Source organism: Sciurus carolinensis, chromosome 1, assembly GCF_902686445.1.
Source record: "Sciurus carolinensis chromosome 1, mSciCar1.2, whole genome shotgun sequence".
Classification (NCBI taxonomy): domain Eukaryota; kingdom Metazoa; phylum Chordata; class Mammalia; order Rodentia; family Sciuridae; genus Sciurus; species Sciurus carolinensis.
This window is the reverse complement of record NC_062213.1, coordinates 60,687,125-60,702,224: the sequence shown is the minus strand read 5'-3', so window position 1 is coordinate 60,702,224 and position 15,100 is coordinate 60,687,125.

Here is a 15,100-nt window from a genome sequence, read left to right as displayed (position 1 = left end):
TGCTGGGAAGTTGGGTGTTCTCACCCATGGAGTAAGTTTCCAGAGAAAGAGCCATCTGCTAATGTCCACATGCTATGATATTTTTGGAATTTGGTAAGAATGTATTGAATAATGGAATGTCAATGAATTTGATTTGTGGCTTGGCATTTACATGTGTATAGATAATCCACATCACATACATTTATAAATAACAGACATAATATTAAAACATTTGTTATAATTAGAAATGATTCAAATCCAGAGATAAATTTCTTTAATAAATAAATTATTTGATTTTTCCTGAATTATTTCCAGCAATGTGGACAAATAATTCCTAAAACTCTATGAGTTTATTTCAAATTTTGTTTCATTCAGTACTGCATATTTTAATTAGGGACTCTTGAATCTTTAAGTAATACAGATGTCACTGCAGTCACTCTGACCTTTGGGATTTATAGACAATTGGTTTAAACCTTCTATTTCAAATTCCCTTGGGAGTTTGATGACCTCCAGATGGTTTCTGCATGTCCTTTCTCAAAGTCAGTTATTTCTTCAGCTTCCTGTCTCCCCATTCTCAATGGTGTATTACTGCATATCATTAGCAGGGTCCTTTCCTCTTTCCTGGGCCAGAAGTGGTTCCCAATTGTCCTCTATGCATGATTTCCCAGACAAAATTCACAACAGGAAGTTCTGTGTGAAAGAGAATCTATTAAGTTTGGGGGCAATAGGGTTACCTTGCGTCACTCCACTGTTCTTTAGAATTACCCATCACTGGGAAAATCTCAATCTACTTGTTCACAGCCATTCACCTCTTTGTCTAAACACAGTTAATTAGTCCTTCAGTTGTCTACCCACTCACCTGACTTCTTCTCTGATCTCCTTTACTCCAATTTGTCTGTGTGTTTTCTTTGTGCAGAGAAATTCAACTTTCTCTATTTTTCCTTTTGGCAAATTATCCCTGACTGTTTCATTTTCTTGCCTCTGTAGGTGAAGATAAAGTCATCTGGAAAAAAAATTATACATTCCCATTTTGCTTCTCAGTTTTTAAATGTAAAAGTTATTTTTCCTTCCTGTACTCCCTATTATGATTTTCTAATAATATTATCTGTTTCATGGAGGAAGAACCTAAAACTGAGTTTAATATTTTGCCCAAATATAGTAGGTTCTAAGTGATCTTTTCCTAAGCTCCCTGCCCAGGTAAACTCTATGGCTTGACACAGGAAAGCTGGACCAAGCAGAATGGGCGGGCCCTTGAGGCAGGATGCTGGAAGAGAATATGCTCTTATTATGCATCTGGAATACTTTGAGCACATCATGGATGGCATAAAGAAACAGGACTCATTTTACAAATATGTTGCTGAAATAATAAAGCAGATAAAAGGTACTCACTCATGTGATAACAGGATTTTTAAAAAATAAGATTACTTAAGGTCAAAGAAAGTAGACAGAAATATGATCAAAACTGCAAAATCAGAAATCCTGCATGAATGCTGCAAACACTGACCTTTTCCAAATTTCATCACTGTATACTAAAATGAGTACATGAAGTTGAATAAAATTTGAAAGTTTTATTTTTATCCAATTAATGAATACTATATTATATGAAAACAAATAACATCATCGACATCTTCATTACTCCAAACAGTGCCATCAACTTTTGCAGTAATTTTTAAACCCTGAAAATAATTTTGATCAAGGTTTAACACTACGAAGTACAGGATGATTTATTGATCTGACCAAGAATTTCTAATATTTCTATATCATAATCAGATTTGAAATATATTTTTTCACAAGTTAAAATTTTCTACTTTATTAGATATTCCAATACAGAAAAAATTTGGTGAATGGCTAATGGCTGAAGAAAGTTTTAATATATTTTATGTAACACCTGATGATGTCAATAAGTAGCCATTCTGAATTTAATTTGGACATAAAGATGAAGAGTAATTTATAGTCTGTAGTAATTTACCAGAGTATCCTTAAAAGTGTGAAATCCTTAGGATAACCTGTGCCAATAATTAAATCAAGTCCTCTTTTGAAGTAAAAAATAAACTCAAGCCTGAAACACATTTTCCCTACAGTAGATACAATATTGGTTACATAATGACGCATAAAAAAATCACAAGAAATTTACCAGTTTAAATGAAAACATGTCTTATCACATTTGTGGGTCAAGAGTCCAGGCAGCTCAGCTGGGTTCTGCACTCCAGGGTTTCTCACAGGCTGCAATCAAGTTATCAGCCAAGCTGGGGTGTCATATGCAGACTGGACTAGGAAAGATCACTTCCAAACTTGCATGGTTTCTGACAAAATTCAGTTCCTTGAGTATTGCTGGCCACAGGACCTCTCAGTTCCTAGATGGCTGTTAGCAGGACACTACTCTCAGTTTCACATGGCCTCTCCATATGGCAGCTTTCTTTATCAAAACTGGGAAGGAAAAGAGTCTGGAACAAGATGTGAATAACTATGTTGTGTAACTTAATCACAGAAATGACATCGTTATCTTTTCTGTATATATGGGTTAGAAACAAATCCCTAGGCTGGTCACACTCAAAGGGAGGGAATCCAGCAAGAATATGAGGGCAGGGGATGTGGCATGCGTGAGGCCCTGGGTTTGATTCCCAGCATATCACACACATTAAAAAAAAAAAAAAAAAAAATTCTGGGAGAGCAAAATCAAGTCACTATGGCAAAAATGAAAAGCAGGACATGCTCAATGGCAATTATAAGGGGCTTTTAACCCTTTTTATTCTCTTTAGCAATGCCCAATTAGGGTGAATTTCTCAAAGTAAATAACATAATGATGTTCTGTGAAAGTTCTGTGAACATATGAACGAGATGCATCATAGATGCCCAATAATGGTTGAAAGGTTGCTTGACTGTCCTTATGTGTTATACAGGAGCCCCCTTTTATCCCTAGTTTTGTTTTTCCTGGCTTCAGTTGCCTGCAGTCAATAGCAGTTCAAAATATTAAGTGGAAAATTCCAGAAATAAATAATTCAGAAATTTTTAAGTTGCATGCTATTCTGAGTAGCATGATAAAGTCTCAAAGCATCCACTCAATCCTGTCTTAGATTTATATCATCCCTTTGTCCAGTTTTGCCACACTGTGTATGTTACCTTCCCATTAGTTATTTAATAGCGGTCTTGGGTATCAGATAGACCATTACAGTATCACAGTTATCAGATCAGCTGGCTGTCATATTCATACTGTTGTATTTAAGTAACCCTTCTTTTACTTAATAATAGCCCCAAAGTGGATAAAACAGAACTCATATAATTCTGAGATTGTAGAAGTCATATGGTAGGTCTCCTTTGAAAGCCATCTACTCTTTTGATACTCAGTTTCATTATTTTCCTGTTTTCATTGTTGGTATAGCTATTGTACTCTACTATAAAACTCACCTGGCAGTTAACTCTTTCTTTGTTTTTTGTCCATATCATTACTAATTTTTAAAAAAATTCTTGTTCTTATCTCATAGGACTATGAAAAACAAATACAAGATTTGTGAAATACTTTAAACTGAAAAGGAGACACTACATGGACACAGAACTCTTAGAATATAAAAAAAAAGTACATGAAAGGTAAAACTTTCTGGAAATCATTTTAAAATTGTGATGAGAGCAAACCTCAAATGCACACTTAGGTCTCTCTCCTGATGTTGCTTACCTATGTATAGTTTAGTAAACAGAAGAGTGACCTTTAAAAATGATATTTGAGAGGAGAAGTACAAATTAACCACTGTGTGGTCATCTGAGGCCGATGTGCAGCCAGCAGCGTACACCCACACACTCTCCCCCACCACAGGAGACAAACACGGTGGAGGCTCCCCAAGCTCTGCCTTTGGTCATTCTGGGGACAAGTTCTATTAACAGCTTTGCCTTTTGCATGATGTTGGGTTGTGAGTACTGAACGCCGACTTGTCCCTAGTGAAGGGTTTTAGTATGTCAACATTCTAATTAGCATCCACATGGAAGGTGCCTGTTATTGTTGGCTTCATTGCCTCTGTAATCCTGACAAACCATTCAATTGAAGAGCACGGTTGATGTAGTGTATAGCAGCCTGTGGCTTTCTTTGAAAGGGTATATTAGAGCTGGATCCAGATTACAAATGTTGAACCTGGCAAATAGCACGATGACCTCTAAAACAAATATTGTGTCATTAATATAGCAGAGTCCACAGATGGGATTGGCAACCTGAAATGTGCTGTCTGTAAACATTTTCAAATTATATTTGAGGTCCTTAATTAACCCCATTAGGCTTAGAGATTGAAGTAACCACCCAATCACTACAAAAGAACAATGAATGAAGACATATAGTTATTCTTCATATAGGACAAATTCCCTGGTTCTGTGGTTCTGTTCAGATTTAATGTTATTTTAAATTTATCTCATTTTTACTCCTATGGTGTCAAATTTTAAACATGTCAGAACAAAACAAAATTATGAATGATTGAACCCATTCGTTGGGTTCTAAGTTTTGAGTTGGAAGTTACTTTCAAACTTATCAATTCAAGTCCCTCAATTCACAGATAAGAAAATTAAGATCTAAAGTGCCTAAGTGACCCAAATACAAGTTGAGATGAACAATCACAGTTGTACTATTATGCTCAATAAATTATCTGCATATATATTAAAATTTTTTCATCATGGGCTTTTACATCAATGAGTTTGAATTTTCTTTCCAGTAATGAATATAAACTGATGGTTAGTATTTTAACCCTGTGTTATCTAAAAGTATTCTACAGAAATATTACTATTATTATGAGAATAAGTGATGTTGCAAGATAGTTCTCATGATCTGCAGACATAAACATGTATTTGTTTAATATTGCATTTCTTTTCATCTGAGACTGATATCCTGGGTTTATTTATGATCTTTCTACAGGTTTTCCTCACTAGGGTAAAGATCATTAAGAATACCCCCTGGTTTCTCACAGTATAGCTATCCATTTGCATAACCTGGCATCGTTATTGCTCCCACTTTTTATCTCCTGGACTGTCCAGTGTTGGCCTGCTCTACTCTAGCTGACTTCAGCTATGCCCCAGGATGTGAAGCTGTTTATTCCTTTGCCTTCCTTCCTTGTATTTTATGATCCACTTTCTTTCCCGAGTCAGCAGATCTGCCTATCTCCTGTGCTCCATTAGTCAGAAATGTTTATGTGGGCAAAATTGTGTTGAGGTGGGCTTTGCTCCAACGATGTATATATCACAATTTAAATTCTTTTCACCACCAATTAATTCCTTGACCATCTAGCACTAGTTGTAAAATGAAACACTAATGAGAAAAACCAGAGACAGTAAGTCACACATAGGGGTGAGAGAGACCATGGGATTGTCTTATAGGAAATATATTTAAAAGTCCCATTCCCTGATTCCTTCTATACATATTCAACCTTTTGGATCTCATACTGCTTCAACTGTTTTGGGTCAATTTGAACCACAGTCATGTAAGCATATTACTTCAAATATTGTCAGAAAGGCAGAAGTCAAGAGAGTGTATTCCAGAACGAGACAGACATCATTACCTTATATACATATGTATGATTACGTGAATGGTATGAATCTACATCGTGCACAACCATAAAAACGAAAAGATGTACCCCACTTGTGTGCAATGAATCAAAATGCAATCTGTAAAAATAAAAAAAAAATAATAATTAAAAAAAAGAAGTGCTTCGTTAGCTTCCCTCAGTATCTGCTTCTCAGTATCTGAGTAGAGCAAAATAACAACCACAAGCCCCAAATCAAACAAGTAAGTAAAGAAGAAAAGAAAATCCTGACTCTAAGTAGTTCTTCACTTAGAAGGAGAGGAAGAAACACAATGACTAGTAAGGGTCAGATATGCATGTAGGAGCACAGGAGCAAGGGGATGCAAGTTCTTAAAGAGAATACCAAAAAGTCAAATATGGGGTTGCAAAGTTAGCTATATGGAAAAAGGGAGAAGGGTATTTCATGTGGCTAGAGTAGTATGTGTAAAGGGACAGAGTCATGGGGAAGCATGGCATATGTACTTCAAACAGGTAAGTTTTTCTAAAGGTGAGTGCATTGAGGACGATCAGGAAGGGTCAGGGATGGAGAAGTGGGCATGACTAAAATAGCCTGGAAGGCAATATTAAGCAGTTTGCATTATTACCTGAGAGTAAAGAAAACCTTTTTAAACATTCCCAATTACATAAATTTTCTGATTTACAAAATATTTTACTCAATTCATGCTGGGAAAAGCTAGCATTTTATTCTTTATGAAGTATTTGTTGAAATCATGGCTTTTAGCATTTGATTTGACTTTAAAATTATCTCATCATCCAAGTATTATTGGTCATTGTTTTGTTATTGGTTGGTGGTTGTGATATGATTTATTATCATTATACATAAATGTGGCCCCAGAAGGCTTCCTGGCCTTTCAAGGTTGGGGTGAGTGTTCTCACATGTCTGCCACTTCCATGACCCTTGAAAGACTGAACTTCTTCTCTCCAAGATTCCTGAGAATTCACAGGGCTCAGAAATTTGTTCCTACACTAGCAATTCTGCAATAGGATCTCCCAGTGGCTGTGCAAGGTCAAAACTTCATTGTGTTAGCAAGCAATCATGTGCCTTATTCATTCTCATTCTCCCACTAGTGTACAGAGAAGCTGTCCAGGTGCTCTATGGACAGAGCCTCCCTTGATGGCTAATGGAGCATTTGCTTGTCTCTTAAGAAAGTTTACAGGCATACGTTCAAATAAAAGATTAATAGATATAACCTACAGACAAAAAGCCCACTGAGGTCCTCAATTCTTTTTAAGCAGGTAAGGGCTCATGAAATGAGAAAACGTGGGAACCACTATCTTAGTGCAACAAGGTGTTTTTCAAAAGCAAGAAAATTCTGTGTGGTGTAGATCCTGAAGTATTAAAGTTTTCATTGACACAAATATATTATATATTAACTTTGAATAGGAGTAACTAGTGGCGAATGTGCCATTCTCATGATTCTGCTTTGGAAAGTTAGAGGAGAATAGTCCAAATATTCTGAGAGTTCAGTTAGGAGGCTCTTTTGTAAACCAGGAGAAAGTGGATGAAGCAGCATCTATGTGATTGCAGGGGAGCAGCATCTACAGATGCAGGAGCCAGGTGCGGCCCTATGCAGCTTCACTGTCTTAATATTACAGATGAGAGGACAAGGAGGTAAAGTAAGCAGTAGCCAAAGGAAAACTTGAACTGGCTCTTTTTATTCCATCTCTTCCTTTCTACTGGACCAGAACTCATCAGGACCTGGTTGTCCTTGAGAAAGTACATTTGTTGTTGACACGGGCAGCCTCCCTCTCTTTCTTTTACTGTCCAAATAACAGTATTAATGATGGTTGTGACTGAAGCTCTTTGGTTTTGCATATGCCATCTTCTTAAGACTTCTTTGAATCTGTATCTCTATTTTGTTTCACCGCAGTTCGTGTCTGCCCTTTGAGAACAATCCTTGCACAAGAAAACGTGAACAAGTGTGGACTTGTTCAGCCCAATCCTGAAGGAGTGCTAATTATGAGGTCTGGCACCTCTTGCAGCTGGAAAGTCACCTCCAAATATTAGTTTGTGGTTTCTTGGTTAGAGTAGTTTTCTGTAGTGATCTGGAAACTTTTGATTCGACTTGGACTTTATGAAGAAAACAAAAGATACTATGTCCTTCCCACAGGATAGTTAGGTCTTGTCACCCCTACTTTTCTTTGTGGAGGAATATCTTCCTCTGAAGTCTTAATTATTCAGCCATTGTTTTCATTTATTCACATAATTATTGCATTACTTATATTACTTTTCCTTGAATTATTAATATTAAAGGAAAAACTCTTGCTGTGTGCTTGCTGTATTTATTGAACTATGGTAAAAATATTTCCAAAATCATAATGGCTTCACTAACTTTTAGTTAATAACATTCTAAAACACAGCTTAATGTTTTTTTCAGAAATAAAGTAGATACTTCTAAAGGATCACAAAAGTCAAATCAGGACTGAAGAGAAAAAGAAATGTGTAGATTCTTATTCTTTCTTAGTGTATTCTGTTATTTCCAGGACATATCAGAGTATACATGTTCATGCACTGAGAATTCACCATGTTTCTCAGCATGAAAAATTGTGGAAAATATGTAACGACCAAAAATGGAAGCAAAAGGAGCTAGATTAAAGGAGGCAAAAACATCAGGAAAATGGGAAAATTTGAAGAGTTTTATATCCTTGTTACAATCTTAACTGTAATTCTCAACAAGATCCCTATATTATCAGAAAAATTAAGACTAAAAACACAGGTGTAGTTTAATACATAGAGGTAAAAAGCATTTATCATTTTTACAGTTCATCCTCCATTTCAAGAGTTCTTGATAATTTTCCAGAAACTTCTTCAGATAGAATACATTTTTGTTTTGGTATTATTACATTTTACCTCAGGTTTAATTGTTCATGGTCCAACTACTTTTGTCCTCAACTAGGGCAGTTCTTCATTAAGGCTTTGTGAAATCTAATTTCCTGTGATTACTGTCCCCAGAGACAAAATTGAAGACATATGCCAGAAATGTTATAGTTTATAACAAAATCCTTCTTGTCCAAGAGCGTAGTAGAACCACAGAAATATTACAAGATAACATAATGGGCACTTTACATATCCTTAGGCTGAAACATGTGCTAATGTTATACAAATTCTCTTAGAATGTGTCTAATGATAGTAGAGGGGGCATATTAAAGAGAAATTAGGGGTGACTTGAATATCTCTCATCACGAGCTTTAAATATGTACATAGTAATAAGATGGTCTCAAACATTACAATGATTCCTACCAAATTTTGAGATTCATATTCTAAAGTTACAAAACTTGACAAAACATATCTCCCAGCTTTGTCTAGGGACAAGGTCCATAGAATTTGGATTATTGCAGTCTGAGTCACACACTGAGGTGCTGGCTGTGTGGGAACATGCTCTGGTTCTGGGACAGAGGAATTGAGATCACACTCACCACTGTGGGGCAATCTATACATTTACTTGTTGATGTATTTATTTTCTGTCCCTGCACTCCAAAATGCAAACACTATAGCAAGGACCTTACCTCCCTAGTTCACTGTAGGCGATGCCTCTGAGCATATAAGTTTTTCATAATTATCTCTTAAAATAAAAATAAATGTATTTTGCACTTAGTAGTTTAAGTTCTTTGCTTCTCCACCTTCTTTTTATTGTCAATGTGTATTGTTTATTTTCATTAAGATTGTAAGAGCACACTGGAAGCAATAAGTAACGACTTGCTTAGTGAATTTACTACTTAGATCTGTCATTAGCACGTTTATTTTACAGGTCATGAAGAATATTCCCTAGAGAAGCTTGTAAGGGTGCCTGGCCTATGACTCTTCCCTTAAAGTATGTGAAAAAGTATGTCTCCCTCCTCACAAAAGGTCATCTGTGTGATCATGGACTTCCCATGACTGTGTCTCTCACTGTGATGATCTTCCATGAACCTTGCTCTCCATGACATGGAACAGTCCCATGGGCTTACCAAGCTCTGGAATTTTCTTCCATTTTTCTAATTGAGACTGAAACCTCTTCCTTGCAGTTCCCTCTCTTCCAATTCTATTACTCCTGTAAATGTTAGCTTAAAGCTATTTTCAGGAAGCCTCTTCTGATAATTACAGTGTAGATCGTTGTCATCATTTTTTATGCATCATTGAATTTTATCGTAAATGGTATTATCTCCTTTCCACAATATTATTTATGTGTATTTCTCCTATTCTACTAGAATCTCCTGAGGGGAAGGCAAAGTTTACTTTTATCTTGGTAGGTGAGCAACATCTGTGTTTTCATGGATTTAAGTAATGAAATATAACAGATATGGATAAGTGCTTCACAGAGAATAGAAATAAGGTGACAGGATAAAAGGTAATTGGTTATAATTGGCAGGGTGGGGGCATCTGAACCGAGATCTGAGTGGCCTGAATTTATGGCCTCTCCCTGCAGAGAGCATTCCAAGCAGTGTGATCCCTCCCGTCCTAAGTGACCTTCCATAGGAACACCCCTGGTGGTTAGTGAAGTGAGAAGAGCAGTCAGTATTGTGGGGCACCTCAGGTGAGGAGGGAGGTGGGATAGTGTGAAAGGTGAGGGAAATGGGGACTAGACTATACAGGAGGGTGTAAACCAAGATAAGAAGTTTGAATATTATTAAAAGAACAAAGGGCTCTCTGAGGGGTCTAAGCAGGGGAAAGATGTAATAGCTGTGTTTTCTTAAATTTCCTTCCTTCCCTCCCTCCCCTCCCTTTCTCACCTTGTTTCTGGTAACTTCTGCAATTTGCCAAATGGAGCTGAAGGGAGTACAAAGTGTAGGAAAATAAATGGCACTGAATTCCTGCCTCCCAGTCCATAATAATGACAAGTTCCCCACAGTGGCTCACAGTGTCCTGTGTATTTGTGTATTAAGGTTTTTACTACCTCAGGAAACAAATAAATGTGTTAATTTTCCATAGGGCTTGTTTTTACTTCAATTATCACTATTTTCTCTTTCACTTTAACATCCTTTCCACAAATCTCTGTCTCCTACCCATTTTCTGAGATCCTTCTGTTCAGACTTTTTTTTTTCCTTCTTCCACTCTGGCAGCTTCAAAGGGACTTAATTAGTTCCATATTTTCATTAGAAGCCCTTTTCAGAGGTGGGGATTACAAATAAAAAGAAAAAAAAAAAGAAAGAAAGAAAATAAAACACCATACATGGTTAATATGCTTCATTCTGTCTGGGACCTTGCTAGAAAAGCTTCTAGTTTGATGCTCTAATTGTAACTATGATCTTCAACAACTAATAAAGTCAAAGCCCTGTAAGATATCAGTAGCTAAAGAGGTGTAGGGATAACAATAATCAGGGAATAAAGTGATCCAAGGAAGCTCTATATTAAAAGCAGTTAAACTAAGAGGAATTCATCTTAAAACACCACCACCTATGGTACACCTACTGTGTGTAGGGTATTATATTCAAAATGATTGTGTGTATGTTTATAAGTTGGTTTTAATGTTTGCTTCCTTGTAAGTATCAATTTTTTTTAAAAAGTTTCATGTTGTTTGACTATCATCACTTACAGAGGACATTCCATCTATTTGTATAGATAAATGCAACAGACACACACATACACACATATACACACACACTGCTTTAAAAAAGAAAAAAAAAATTGAAAGTAAGTGCTGTTAAAAGGATGGTAGGAGAGAGAATGAAAGAATTTGAAATGTAGGAAACATTTCTTGTGAGAAATATGTCTTGAATCAAATTGCCATGACAATTGGTATAAGTTGAAGATTGAAGTATTCAGTCTTTCAGGTAAGAGTTTATCGGAGGTACACAGGTTAAGGAATGGTGCCTGAAGTTTCTTTCAAGGCCAATTCATGAATGACTGACTTAACAAGTCAAATGGCTATCACCCAGAGGCTGCTAGGAGCTCAGGAAGCAGGTACATAAAATTTGCAGGCGTTTTGAATACAGAGCTCACAACAACCAGCAGGGAAGAGCATCACACATGGCAGGAAGGAGACAGCTGTCAGAATCAGAGGCCAAGAGAAACAAACATCTGGTCTTCAGTTCAACCCAAGCTAAAGTCCCTGACTAAGGTCACAAAACTGAGAGAAGAGGGTGTGGCAACAGGAAGATTCATTAAGCAGCAGAGTCCAGATGTCCTGGCCTCTTGTCCTAACAGGAAAATTAGAAATAGTCTAAGGGACAGAGAGATAAGAGGAGCAATTAGAGAGGTCTGTGTATCCACTACAGAACTGGGTCCTAGTCCAAGCTAACATCCGAAATCAACACAAGGAATGAAGGTGGAAATCCAGCAGGACAGTAAGGTCCTCCTTAGTACAGATCATGAAGAAAAACCACAACTGGTGCTCTTACAGGTTATCTGGAGCTGAATCCATGTCATGACAGCTACCTTCTAGGGATATTTGCTTTAGAAATAGACTATTTCAAGAGTCCTTTCGGCTCTGAGAAGGAGGCCCATACATTGGGTTAGAGCTGATTTACATTGGAACATAAGATAGTCATTATCATCTGCTGATGGGCAGGGTTACAGCACACAGAGATGCAATATTTGAGGTACTAACAGATTGTTGTAGAATATAATGAAGTATCCAAAGGGATTTTATTATATTCTCAGTAGGATGCTTGAGGTGGAGAGAAATTCAGGTGTGGGACTAGATCTTGGAGGTCCAATGGTGGGGAGGTGAATGAACAAAGAACATGATAGAGGTAATGAAAAGATTTGAAGAATGAGCCTGCCCTTTTTCTACCCTAATCAAGTGAAATGGTGATTTAGAAATCACCTCCAAAAAAGATTTGGTGAGACTAATTTCATCCTTTTTTTTTTTTTTTCCTTTCTTTTTTTCTTCCCCCCCAACCCCCGCCAAGTACTGGAGATGTAGCCCAGGGCCATGCACATGCGAGGCAAGCACTGTCTGAGCTACATCCCCAACCTATTTTCATTTTACTTTGAGACAGGGACTTATCAAATTGCTTAGAGTGATCTCAAACTTGCAATCCTCTTGTTTCAACCTCCAGATTAGGACTAATTCCCATTTTAAGCAAGAGGAAACACACATCCCTAGTGTGCTAAGGACCAAGGAACCTCCTTTGTATCACCCTTCCTTTGTATCATTTATCCTAGAATGAACTCTTTTTGATCCTCATTTTGAGTTTCTGTGCTAACATCTGGTCTAACAGTGACTAGGCTCTGACAGTCTCACAGCAAAAAACCTTTTACAAACTTTAACTCATTCTCCCCAAATTGGAGATTGTCGAAGCTCTCTATGATTCCATGAGAAATTCGAGCAGTGAAACCAACAGGGCAGCTACTTTTCCTTCTAGGAGAAAACAAACTCTTCTTATAGTTAATGTGCCATCATTAGCTCCTCAAAATTTCTTTAAGGTGAAAAATACATACAAAAAACTAGAAATAGTATTTGTATTTTGTACATATGCATATATAATCTTAATAAAAGCCCAACACTTATTACCATCAGTCAACTTAAGAAATAGAACACTTTTCAGAGGTATCCACTATGGTTCACAGTTCCTTTCAATTGTTTATAGTTTACTATATATATGTGTATGTATATATATATATGCATATATGTACATATATATAAGCAATAAATTATTTTGCCTTGCCAAATTTTTGCTGTATATAAAGGAAATGTTTAGTAGATGACATTTTACTGATACTGTGAATGTTTTTATAGCTCAACAAGTGTTGCTGTGATCTGCCCACATTGATGACTCTAGATGAAATCCTGTCAGTGTCTCAGGTATATGATATTCATGGTGTGAGTACATTGCCATCTATTTATGCATTTCAGTGATGGTCATAGGGCTCATTTCTTTTTTAAAAACATGTCATGAAGAATAATGTTTCTCTGAATGCTTTTTTATGTGCTTTCTTGTGTTCATGTGAAATATTTTCTCCTAAATGAAAAGTAAAATTTCTGGCTGCAGAGTGCATATACCTTTGTCTTGCAAAATAATGCCAGATTGTTTTCAAAGTGGTGGTCCAAACTGTACTCCCAAGAGTGTTCCATGAGTTCCCATTGATCTGCTTTCTTATCAACACTTAATATTGACAGATTCTTTATTACTTTTTTCCATTCTGTTAAATGCATAATAGTATTTCATTTGTATCCCTTATTACTATTAGTTTGACCATCTTTTAGAATTTTTTTTTCTTTATAAGCACATTCTATTCTGTTTAACATAAAAGTTTCTACATTTTATATTAAGGCCCTTGACTGTTTGATCTACTTGTCATTTAATTTTGTACTCACCCTTTAAATTCCAGAATAAAATATATCAAACAATGAAACTTTATAATTAAACACCCTGCCAATTGTTTCTTATCACACCTTCTAAACAGTGCATCAATTATTTCTATATTATGTTTGCCAAATGGCATCTGGTCTAGGCTTGCTTGCTTCCAGTGACAGGGAGCTCATCTATTCAACCATTCAACTGCCAGAAGTTTTTTTTTTTGTTGTTTTGTTTCGTTTTGTTATGATGAATTTGCAACCATTTCTCTGTAATTCCCAGCAACTGACTAAATTTTTAATTTCAGGGGAAGTCCCCCTGCAAAAACAGTGGTAAATTGCAAAAATACCTCCTACCACTACACTTTCCTATTTCCACTTTCCTTGCATCTCTGCTCCTTAGGGAGAGAGAAGTATTTCCATTTTCCTTAAGTTGGGGCTGGTTTTGTTGCTGATTTTGACAAACAGAAGTCAGCAGTGGCTGTGGTGTGCCAATTCTGACCCTTGGCTTCAGAGTCTTTGTGTGCTTTGGCCAGCTTTCCTGGGACACCTGCTGTGCCCTGAGAAGAGACCTCAGCTAGCATGCTGGAAGACTGGAGGCCACTTGGAGCAGAGAGGTGTCACCTCAGTTCTGCCCATGCTAGACCACCAACCCATAGCAGATCACTAGCTATGATTGTCAACACATGAGGAATTACAGTGGCAATCACCTGAAACCATAGATCCTTGCCTGAGACTAATCTAAATTGACACACAGACTCAAAAACTAAACACATAGTTGTTTTAAGTCACTGAATTTTAAAGTGGTTTGTAGCCATAGCTGACTAATATAAATTCCCTTTCTACATGACAATCCTTACATCTGGGATATGAAAAGCAGTTCTATGGTGACTTTATTCAGGAAAATACCCTAATTCAATAGCAAGCATTTTCTTTGAATTTTATTATTCTAACCTGTATTCATGCTACTATGAATATTTTCAAAAGAATATGTAATCATAACTTTGAAATTCATGAATCAATATGAAAACAAAGTACTATAGAAATTTAGTTCACTAAGCTAGGAAGTGGGAAGAACACAAACTAAACCCCAAGTCTTTAACACTAAAGTCCATGTGTACAGAAAATGATCTTTACAATTGTGCCCAATATTCACAGTCCTGGCTACATATTAGAATCCTTTGAGGACGTTTTTCAAATGCCAGTTTCCAGACATCTTCCCAGGAAAATTAAACCAGCATCTCTCAGGGGTTGTAGGCAGATAGTCTATTAATGCATTTTCATTTATTTAAAATTTCTCAGATTATTATAATGATGAAAAGCCAGAGTTAAACTCCATTGCTTTATGCT